Below are 11,646 nucleotides of genomic sequence, written 5' to 3' on the forward strand. Positions count from 1 at the left end.
GCTGCGCCAGGGCCGCTCGTAGGGCTGGCCCAGAGTTTTTGGAGGCCCGGGGCAAAACTGAAATCCGGGACCCTTCATGCATGCATGACGTTGATACTACTAAATGTAAATACCTAATAATAAAGAGATAAAATTTCTGCCATAATTTTTTTTTTCCAACTCCTATCTCTATTTGGATTCTGGTTTTTGTCCAGTACTCCTCTTTTACCATGTTTTTTTTTGTGTCTCTCTATTCCCTATCCGTATCTGTTTCTTCCTTCCCATACGGTTTGGAAGTGCCAGCGAGTACCCACCTTCCCATACGGCTTTCGTGTTCTTTTTCATCGGAACGTGTTCTGTCCACGTTTTCTTTTTCATCGGAAATCCGAGCACCTACACAACAAGTCCGAGCGAGCACCACACACTACACACATGTGAAAAAGCTAAAAATAGAAATGAAACGAGCACTCACATACATGTGAAAAAAGCTAAAAATAGAACCAAGCATATATATATATATATATATATATATATATATATAAACTACAAAATAAGTTATTCTGTAGCCACCTACATTTACGATAATTTTATATACTAATTTACGATAATGTCAATACATATTTACGATAGTTGGGTTACTATAACACATGGGATATTTACCATAACGTTATAGTAAACCACTTAATAATGAGTTACTATAATCTCATAAATTAACATAGTAATTATCGTAACTCATTGTGGCTACAGAATAAGTTATTTTATAGCCAGCTACAGAATAGTAGTTCTCTCTATATATATATATAATACTAAAGAGGCAAAAATTCTGACCACTTTAAATTTTCGTCCAACATATAATCCTAAATTGGTTCCGTCTCATAATCAGCCCACGGCAACCTCTCCTCCTCAGAACCGAAATTAGGAGTGGGAAAAAGAATAGAAAGAAATACGGGGTTCCAGATATAAAGATGTGAAAGAGAAAGAAAAGATGGGAGGGTCTTAATAGTTTTTAAAATAAATCAGGGTTCCTAATGTAAAATATCTAGATCTGAGTGGGCCTCTCCTGGCCTAAATCCTTACAGTTGGGCCGGCTTCATTGTGGGTTGCATCTAACATCAACTCTTGAATTAGGGTAAGTTAATGTTTTAATTTTTTATACATCGACAAAAAAAATTACGGAGGTTGATATGATGCGTCAAAAAAACTACAAAGGTCGATATTGAGTCATAGAAACACGTGTGTAGTATGACAAATTAAAGTTATGGTATATTTATAGCTAGATAATTATGTGCTTTGCTGAAAGCTCTAGTTTGGTTTTGGTGAATTGATGAAACCCTAAGTGCTAACCTAGTTTATCAAAGTGATCATGAGATAGGTAGCACATTCCAAGTGGTGAAGCAAATGAAGACATGACATGATGATGGTGATGCCATGGTGATGATCAAGTACTTGGACTTAAAAAGAAGAAAGAGAAAAATAAAAGGCTCAAGGTAAAGATATAAATGGTAGGAGCCATTTTATTTTGGTGATCGAGACACTTAGTGAGTGTGATCACATTTAGGATCGATAGTCATACTATTAAGAGGGGTGAAACTCGTATCGAAATGCGGTTATCAAAGTGCCACTAGATGCTCTAACTCATTGCATATGCATTTATGATCTAGTGAAGTGCTAACACCCTTGAAAACATTTGTGAAAATATGCTAACACATGTGCATAAAGCGATATACTTGGTGGTTGGCATATTTGAGCAAGGGTAAGATACTTCACCGACGGAGTGTTCGCCCGTAGAGTGTGGACAGTCCAACGGTGCCACCGGCGCTCTATATAGAAAAGATGGAGGTCATTATAAGTGACCGGACGCTGGTCTCGGTTGGACCGACGCGTCTGGTCAGTGGCAGCAGAGGGCGCGCAGTTTCGGTTTCATGACCGGATGCTGGCGCAAAAACTGACCGGACGCTTAGGGCCTAAGTCCGGTCAGTCTAACATATGACGACGTTGAGTGACCGGACGCTGGGTGTGTTAGGTCGAGCATGATTGGACGTGTTCGATTGTGATTTCTCGCTTCTGGACGCTTACTGGAAAGGACCGGACGTTGAGGTTCAGCGTCCGGTCACTTCGAAGCGACGCGTCCGGTCATCACTTGACTGTTAGGATCGAGCGCTCAATATTTGAAGAGAGGGGACACGTGGCGTGCATCACGCGACCGGACGCTGAGGTCCAGCGTCCGGTCAATATGACCGACGTGTCTGGTCGGGCCATGTTCAGTGCAGTGAAGAGCCAAACGGCTCTATTCGTGGGTGTCGACAGAATACCGTCGGCAGTCCACCGAGGGGTATCCCGCGATGGTAGATTTATCGGAGGAGGTGCGCGTAATCAGGAATCGGATGGTGACACAAGACGCAGAGACAGTGATTTAGACATGTTCGGGCCATCTGATCGACGTAATACCCTACGTCATGTGTCTTTAGTGTATTGTATTGATCTGTATGTAGATTCGATCTGATAGATCCTATCCGTTAGGGGACCCCTACCTCTCCTTATATACTCTGGAGGAGGTAGGGTTATAAGTAAAGTAGCCTATTTAGTACTATATAATGTCTTGCGGTGCACGCCGAGCAGTGTCGTGTACGCCTTAACCTTGTGGGCCGGGCCACCCCTGGGGGCGTAGCCCATGTCTTGGGGGGCCATACCCCCATAGCTAGTCCCTGAGCCTGATAGTAGGTGACGTAGTCACGTGGTGCCAGGGTCAGAAAGTAGAAGACCAGCTGAGCAGGCAGCCAGTCCCCGGGCGTAGCCTAGAGATGAGAACAAGCACATTCACCGTAAGGTGAAGTGTGCCCACTTAGTCCCCGAGCCTGCTAGAAGATGAAGAATGAATCTTGTAGCAGGGTCAAAGAAAAAAAGTCTGAAAGCTTGCCGACGTCGTCCAACATGTGCGTATCAAGACCCTAGACGTGCTACCCAAAATCAGCACCCTGATCCAAACAACATGGAGCAGCTTGATAGCACACCAATGAGACGTAACAAGATCCAAGCACTGAGGAGTCCCCGACGTAGCCGGTGATGTCCGACCACCCAGAGAGTTCCTGGTGTAGCTGACGATGATCGAGAACTGAGGAGCGAGGAGCCCCCAGCATAGGCGGTGATGACCGAGCACCGAGGAGCGAGGAGCGAGGAGTCCCCAGTGTTGGCGGTGATGACCGAGCACCGAGGAGCAAGGAGTCCCCAGCGTCGCTGGCGATGACCGAGCACCGAGGAGCGAGGAGCGAGGAGTCCCCGGTGTAGGCGGCGATGACCGAGCACCGAGGAGCGAGGAGTCCCCGACGTCGCTGGCGATGACTGAGCACCGAGGAGCGAGGAGTCTCCGACGTCGACGGCGATGTCCGAGCACCGAGGAGCGAGGAGTCCCCGACGTCGCTGGCGATGACCGAGAACCGAGGAGCGAGGAGTCCCCGACATTGCTGGAGATGACCGGGCACCGAGGAGTCCCCGGCGTAGGCGACGATGTCCGAGCATCGAGGAGTCCCCGGCGTAGGCGGCGATGTCCGAGCACCGAGGAGCGAGGAGTCCCTGACATCGACGGTGATGTCCGAGCACCGAGGAGCGAGGAGTCCCCGGCATCGCTGGCCATGATCGAGCACCAAGGAGCGAGGAGTCCCCAACGTCGCTGGCGATGACTGGGCACCGAGGAGTCCCTGACGTAGGCGATGATGTCCGAGCACCGAGGAGTCTCTGGCGTAGGCGGCGATGTCTGAGCACCGAGGAGCGAGGAACGAGGAGCGAGGAGTCCCCGGTGTCGCTGGCGATGACCGAGCACCGAGGAGCGAGGAGTCCCTGGCGTCGCTGGCAATGACCGAGCACCGAGGAGCGAGGGGTCCCCAACGTAGGCGGTGACGTCCGAGCACCGAGGAGTCCTCGGTGTAGGCGGCGATGTCTGAGCACCAAGGAGACCTCGGCATAGGCGGCGATGTCCAAGCACCAAGGAGTCCCCGATGTAGGCGGTGATGTCTGAGAATCGAGGAGCGAGGAGCGAGGAGCGAGGAGTCCCTGGCGTCGCTGGCGATGACCGAGCATCGAGGAGCGAGGAGTCCCTGACGTAGGCGGCAATGTCCGAGCACCGAGGAGCGAGGAGTCCCCAGCGTCTCTAGCGATGACAGAGCACCGAGGAGCGAGGAGTCCCCAGCGTTGCTGGCGATGACCGAGCACCGTGGAGTCCCCGACAGGGCGGCGACATCCGAGCACCGAGGAGTCCTCAGCGTAGGTGGCGATGTCCGTACACCGAGGAGTCCCCAACATAGGCGGCATTGTCTGAGCACCGAGGAGTCCTCGGCATAGGCGGCATGGTCCGAGCACCGATGTAGCTGACGACGTCCGTGTGGTGAAGTGTGCCCACTTAGTCCTCGAGCATGAAGAATCCGAGCGCTGAGGAGTAACTAGCATAGCTGTTGATGAAGCACGAGCGGCGAATAGTCCGATCAACTGGTCGGTGACGGAGTCCATGAACCGAGCGGTTCGGCCAATTGATCGGTGGGGAACCCTGAGCACCAGGTGATTCGATCACCTGGACGATGATCCTGCAATGCAAACATGTAGAACGGGTAGTACATGACGCACAAATAAATAAACTCCGGAGAAAAATCAGCAATGGTGATGAAACGGCGTATGTAGTTCGGCAATCAATTGGCGTGAAAATATATTTATGTTTAATATAAACCGCCCGACCAGTTAGTGTATAGCTGAGTCTCTAGCCCTAGCTAGCCCATAGTCCATAACGTCGAGCGCGGAGCCCGTGCACGTGTAGGAGGAACAGGCATGACCAAGGAGCCGCTGCCGACCACCCATAACGCAGAGTGCGGAGCCCGTAGCACATGTAGGGAGGAGCCAGAGATAGGGCCGTCTTTGGAGGCGTCCGAACATCAACAGGATTGTTCAGGGGTTCGGAAAATCATTTGGAGAGCAAACATGGAGAAAATAGTTCGGAGAAACATCATGGCGATATACGGAGATTGGAAAATATTTAGGAAAATATTAAAGCATGACTTAGCTTTGGACGGAGCGTCTGGTCGGCGACGTATGGTGCTATCTGGTTGGCGTTGATGGCGAACACCTGGCGGGCGGTGAGTTATTGGTGAAGACGACCTCAGAGGTGGTTCCGAGATCAGATCTGCTGTCATAGGGGCTGGTGTAGCAGCGATGAATCGTCGTCATGGACAGGCATGGATCTCCACGAGATTGATGACAAGAATGCACTATTGATTTGAGGTCCATCTGGCTCACCGTGGATCAAGCGCACACCCCTACTTGGCGCACCAACTATCGATAGAATATCGTCGGCAGTCCATCGAGGGGTATCCCGCGATGGTAGATTTGTCGGTGGGGGTGCGCGTAATCAGGAACCAGATGGTGACACAAGGCGTAGAGACAGCGATTTATACAGGTTCGGGCTATCTGATCGACGTAATACCCTACGTCCTGTGTCTTTTGTGTATTATATTGATCTGTATGTAGATCTGATCTGATAGATCCTATCCACTAGGGGACCCCTATCTCTCTTTATATACTCTAGAGGAGGTAGGGTTACAAGTAAAGTAGCCTATTTGGTGCTATACAATATCTTGCGGTGTATGTCGAGCAGCGTCGTGCACGCCTTAACCTTGTGGGCCGAGCCACCCCTGGGGGCGCAGCCCATGTCTTGGGGGGCCATACCCCCACAGTGGGGGCTCTCTATTTAAGCCCCATGGCCGGCTCAAGCTCACTTGCTTAGCCATTTGTATTAACATAGCAACCTTATGAGCTTAGCCAAAGCCCTCCCACTCATCTCCATCATTGATTCATCATCTTTGTGAGATTGGGAGAGAATCCAAGTGCATTGCTTGAGTGTTTGCATCTAGAGGCACTTGGTGCACTCAACACATGACCGGTGATGCAAGAATGTTCAACTCAATCAACACCAATGGCAATGATGGTTATGATAGTATCACATTTGGTGACAATGGCAAAGGCAAGGTCAAAGGGATCGGTAAGATTGCAATATCCAATGACATGAGTATTTCCCAATGTGTTGCTAGTAGAGAGTTTGAATTTCAACTTGCTATCTGTGGCTCAATTGTGTGATCTTGGATTCAAATGCATATTTGGGGTAGATGATGTAGAGATCATAAGTGAAGATGACTCTAATTTGATCTTCAAAGGCTTTAGATATGAGAATCTATACTTGATTGATTTCAATGCTAGTGAAGCTAAATTATCTATATGCTTGTTCACTAAGTCTAGCATGGGTTGGTTACAGCATAGAAGGCTTGGTTATGTTGGAATGAAACAATTGAATAGATTGGTTAAGCACGACTTGGTTAGAGGCTTGAAAGATGTTATGTTTGAAAAGGATAAGCTTTGTAGCTCTTGTCAAACCAGAAAACAAGTTGGAAACACCCATCCTAAGAAAAGCATGATGAGCACTAGTAAAGCATTTGAGTTATTGCATATGGACTTGTTTAGGCCAACATAATACACTAGCATTGGTGGAAATAAATATGGCTTTGTGATAGTGGATGACTATACTAGATACACATGGGTATTCTTTCTAGTGGACAAAAGTAATGTGTTTGCAACATTCAAATCATTTGTCAAAGGCATTCATAATGAGTTTGAAACAACCATCAAGAGAGTTAGAAGTGACAATGATAGTGAGTTCAAGAACACTAGAATTGATGAGTTGTGTGATAAATTTAGAATTAGACATCAATTATCGGCCAAGTACACTCTATAATCAAATAGCCTTGTTGAGAGGAAGAATAGAACACTCATTGATATGGCAAGGTCTATGCTTAGTGAATACAATGTGAGTCAATCTTTTTGGGCCAAAGCTATCAACACGGCTTGCTATTGTAGCAACCGTCTCTATTGTCACCCATTGAAAGAGAAAACACCATATGAGCTCTTGAATGGTAGAAAGCCCAACATTGCATATTTTCGGGTCTTTGGTTATAAATATTATATCTAGAAGAAAGGCACTAGATTGGGCAAGTTTGACAAGAAATGTGATGAAGGATTCCTACTTGGATACTCCACTACAAGCAAAGCATATAGAGTTTGGAATTTAGATATTGGTACTCTTGAGGAAGTTCATGATGTTAAATTTGATGAAACCAAGGGTTCACAAGTAGAGAATGAGAACTTGGAAGATGTTAGAGGTATTCAACTTTCAAATGCTATGAAGAACATGGATGTTGGTGAATTGAGGCCTAGGCAAGTGAATGATGATAAAGATGATCAAAGGCAAGTGCTCTCTAACTCAAATGTGCAAGATGATACAAATCAAGCTAGCACAAGTGGCTCTCATGATAATAAACAAGATCAAGTGGCTAGCACATCATCTCAACCTAATGATCAAGCAAGTGTAAGCAATCAAGTTCCAATCCTCCAACCAACTAATGTTGCAAGGGATTATCCATTGGACACTATTATTGGTGATATTTGAAGAGATGTGCAAACTAGATCAAGATTGGCTTCATTTTATGAGCATTTCTCATTTGTGTCATCCATTGAACCAAAGAAGATAAATGAAGCATTGAAGGATGTTGATTGGGTGAATGCTATGCATGAAGAATTGAATAACTTCATAAGAAATCAAGTATGGAAATTAGTAGAGAGATCAAAGGGACATAATATGATTGGAACCAAATGGGTCTTTAGAAATAAGCAAGATCAAGATGGGATAGTAGTAAGGAACAAAGCAAGATTGGTAGCACAAGGCTATACATAAGTTGAAGGTCTTGATTTTGGAGAAACATATGTCCTGGTTGCTAAATTAGAAGCAATTAGAATCTTGCTAGCCTATGCTTGTGCCCACAACATCAAACTCTATCAAATGGATGTTAAGAGTGCATTTCTTAATGGTTACATCACTGAAAAAGTATATGTTGAGCAACCTCTCGGTTTTGAAGATGACAAGAAGCCTGACCATATGTACAAGTTGAAGAAGGCATTGTATGGCTTGAAGCAAGCACCTAGAGCATGGTATAAGAGATTGAGGGACTTCCTACTCTCTAAAGGGTTGATGATGGGCAAGGTTGGCACCACTCTTTTCATCAAAAAGATTAGAAAAGATTTATTTGTGTTGCAAATCTATGTTGATGACATCATATTTGGATCAACCAATCAAGACTTTTGTGATGAGTTTAGAAAGATGATGGCTAATGAGTTTGAGATGTCTATGATTGGAGAGTTGAGTTACTTCCTTAGTCTTCAAATCAAGCAATTGAAAAATGGTACATTTGTGAGTCAAGGCAAGTATATCAAGGACATGATTAAAAAATTTGGCATGAGTGATAGTAAAGCCATTAGCACACCAATGGGAACAAATGGTAACTTAGATAGTGATGCAAGTGGAAATATAGTGGATCAAAAATTGTATCGGTCTATGATTGGAAGCCTACTCTACGTGACCGCATCAAGGCCAGATGTCATGTTTAGTGTATGCATGTGTGCAAGATTTCAAGCCTCACCAAAAGAAAGTCATTTGAAGGCTACAAAAAGAATATTGAGGTACTTAAAGCATACACAAAATATTGGTTTGTGGTATCCCAAAGGAGTAAAGTTTGAGCTAGTTGGTTACTCCGACTCGGATTATGCGGGATACAAGGTTGAAAGGAAGAGCACCTCGGGCACATGTCAATTGTTGAGAAGATCACTTGTTTCATGGTCATCAAAGAAGTAAAATAGTGTTGCATTATCAATCGTCGAAGTCGAATACATATCCGCCGGTAGTTGTTGTACACAAATACTTTGGATGAAGGCCATTTTGAGTGACTTTGGAATCAAGTTCAAGAAAGTGCCATTGCTATATGACAATGAGAGTGCAATCAAGTTGACCAACAATCCGATTCAACATGCAAGAACAAAGCATATTGATGTCTACCACCATTTCATAAGAGATCACCAATAAAAATGAGACATTTGCATTGAGAGTGTAGGCACCGAAGATCAACTTGTCAATATATTCACCAAGCCATTGGATGAGAAAAGGTTTTGCAAGCTAAGGAATGAGTTGAATATATTGGATTTCTCAAATATGTGTTGATGCATCCCCCTCTTATATGACATGCCTCTCCTTCGAGCAATCTAAGGTAAAAGTTGATTGGCATGGCATACATCCTTGCTAAGGATATGTTTAGTGCATCTAGTCATCTCTCACATTGAATAGGCTCATTCATGAAAATCAAATGATTTTGATGATTATATGGTACCACTATTGCTTCTATGCTTATTTTGATCTAGTGGTAGCATATGACATGTTTGTGGGCTTGTAAACCTAGTGTTTAATCTAGAAAATGAGCTCTAAGTGTTTAACTCAACATGGTACAAGATAACCCTTATTTGGAGGTGTGAAGAAGCTTGTCCTTGGATCAAATCGAGTTAAATGTCTTTGGCAAGTATTCTAAATTAAACTAAATTTAGAAAAATGATCCTCACCCCATTGATTGACATTGATAATCCTAACCTATCTATAATTTAAGCCTTTGTGGTCATTGATAACAAAGGGGGAGAAATAGTGTATAAAGATAGTGAAAAGACAACAAAGAAGGAGAATTTGGCATAGGGGGAGAAATATGACAAAGGAAGGGGATCAATTAAAATTTTAAGCACACAAGTAGGGGGAGCAAGCTCATGAACTTATATGGTGCATTTGAATGTGCATTTCATATGTTTGCTTGCATGGCACAAGTTTTAAATTTCAATATACATGCTTGTGTGGTGTATGCTAGTTGTAGGTTTAAATGATGAAATGAAAAACTAGCATGCATAGGTTATCTAGTGATTTCATTTCCAAGTGGCATCGAGCTAATCATGGTGCTAAGGATGGTATATTGGTGCACTCTGATTGGTATCACGCTTCAAAGGTCCATCTTTTATACCTTAGCATCATTTGGTAGACATTATCTCCTATATTTCCTATCCAAGCATATATGCAAGCTACAATCCAAACTCTTAGCACATATATAGGGAGAGCAATTGCTACCATTAGGAGTTTATGAAACTTGTCCATATCCTTTTACACATAGTAAATATGCTTGGGCAAGCAACATGGATTTAATTAAATTTCAATTCATATCTTTGTGTAAGGGTTGTCATCAATTACCAAAAAGGGGGAGATTGAAAGCTCTAGTTTGGTTTTGGTGAATTGATGAAACCCTAAGTGCTAACCTAGTTTATCAAAGTGATCATGAGATAGGTAGCACATTTCAAGTGGTGAGGCAAATGAAGATCATGACATAATGATGATGATGCCATGATGATGATCAAGTACTTGGACTTGAAAAGAAGAAAGAGAAAAACAAAAGGCTCAAGGCAAAGGTATAAATGGTAGGAGCCATTTTACTTTGGTGATCGAGACACTTAGTGAGTGTGATCACATTTAGGATCGATAGCCATACTATTAAGAGGGGTGAAACTCGTATCGAAATACGGTTATCAAAGTGCCACTAGATGCTCTAACTCATTGCATATGCATTTAGGATCTAGTGGAGTGCTAACACCCTTAAAAATATTTTGTGAAAATATGCTAACACATATGCACAAAGTGATACACTTGGTGGTTGGCATATTTGAGCAAGGGTAAGATACTTCACCGACAGAGTGTTCGCCCATAGAGTGTGGACAGTCCGACGGTGCCACCGGCGCTCTATATAGAAAAGACGGAGGTCATTGTAAGTGACCGGACGCTGGTCTTGGTTGGACAGGCGCGTCCGGTCAGTGGCAGTAGAGGGCGCGCAGTTTCGGTCTCATGACCGGACGCTGGTGCGAAAACTGACTGGATGCTCAGGGCCTGAGTCCGGTCAGTCTGACATATGATGACGTTGAGTGATCAGACGCTGGGTGTGTCCGGTCATTATTTCTCGCTTCTAGATGCTTACTGGAAATGATCGGACGCTGAGGTCCAGCGTCCGGTCACTTCGAAGCAGCGTGTTCGGTCATCACTTGACCATTGGGATCGAGCTCAAAATATTTGAAGAGAGGGGACACATGGCGTGCATCGCGCGTTAGCGTCCGGTCAATATGACCGGCGTGTCTGGTCGGCCCATGTTCAGTGCAGTGAGAAGCCCAACGGCTCTATTCGTGGGGGCTCTCTATTTAAGCCATATGGCTAGCTCAAGCTCACCCTCTTGGCCATTTGTATTGACATAGCAACCTTGTGAGCTTAGCCAAAGCCCTCCCACTTATCTCCGTCATTGATTCATCATCTTTGTGAGATTGGGAGAGAATCCAAGTGCTTTGCTTGAGTATTTGCATCTAGAGGCATTTGGTGTTCGTGTTTCGTTGTGGGATTCGCTTGTTACTCTTGGTAGTTGCTGCCACCTAGACGGCTTGGAGCAGCGAGGATCGTCGAGCGGAGGTTGGTGATTGTCTCCGGCTCCGATCGTAGTGATTGTGAGGGGTTCTTGACCTTTCTCCGGCGGAGAGCCAAAAGGTACTCTAGTGGATTGCTCGTGGCTTGTGTGATCCTCATCTTGTGTTGGTTGTGCGACACCCTATTGAGGGTTTGGCGTGTGATGTCAATTAGCTTGTGAACCTCCAAGTGAGTGAATCGCCACAACGAGGATTGGCTTGCCGGCAAGAAAGTGAACCTCGGTAAAAAATCATTGTGTCATCATTTGATTCTGAGGTGAT

Source organism: Miscanthus floridulus, chromosome 4 (genome assembly GCF_019320115.1).
Source record: "Miscanthus floridulus cultivar M001 chromosome 4, ASM1932011v1, whole genome shotgun sequence".
NCBI classification, from domain to species: domain Eukaryota; kingdom Viridiplantae; phylum Streptophyta; class Magnoliopsida; order Poales; family Poaceae; genus Miscanthus; species Miscanthus floridulus.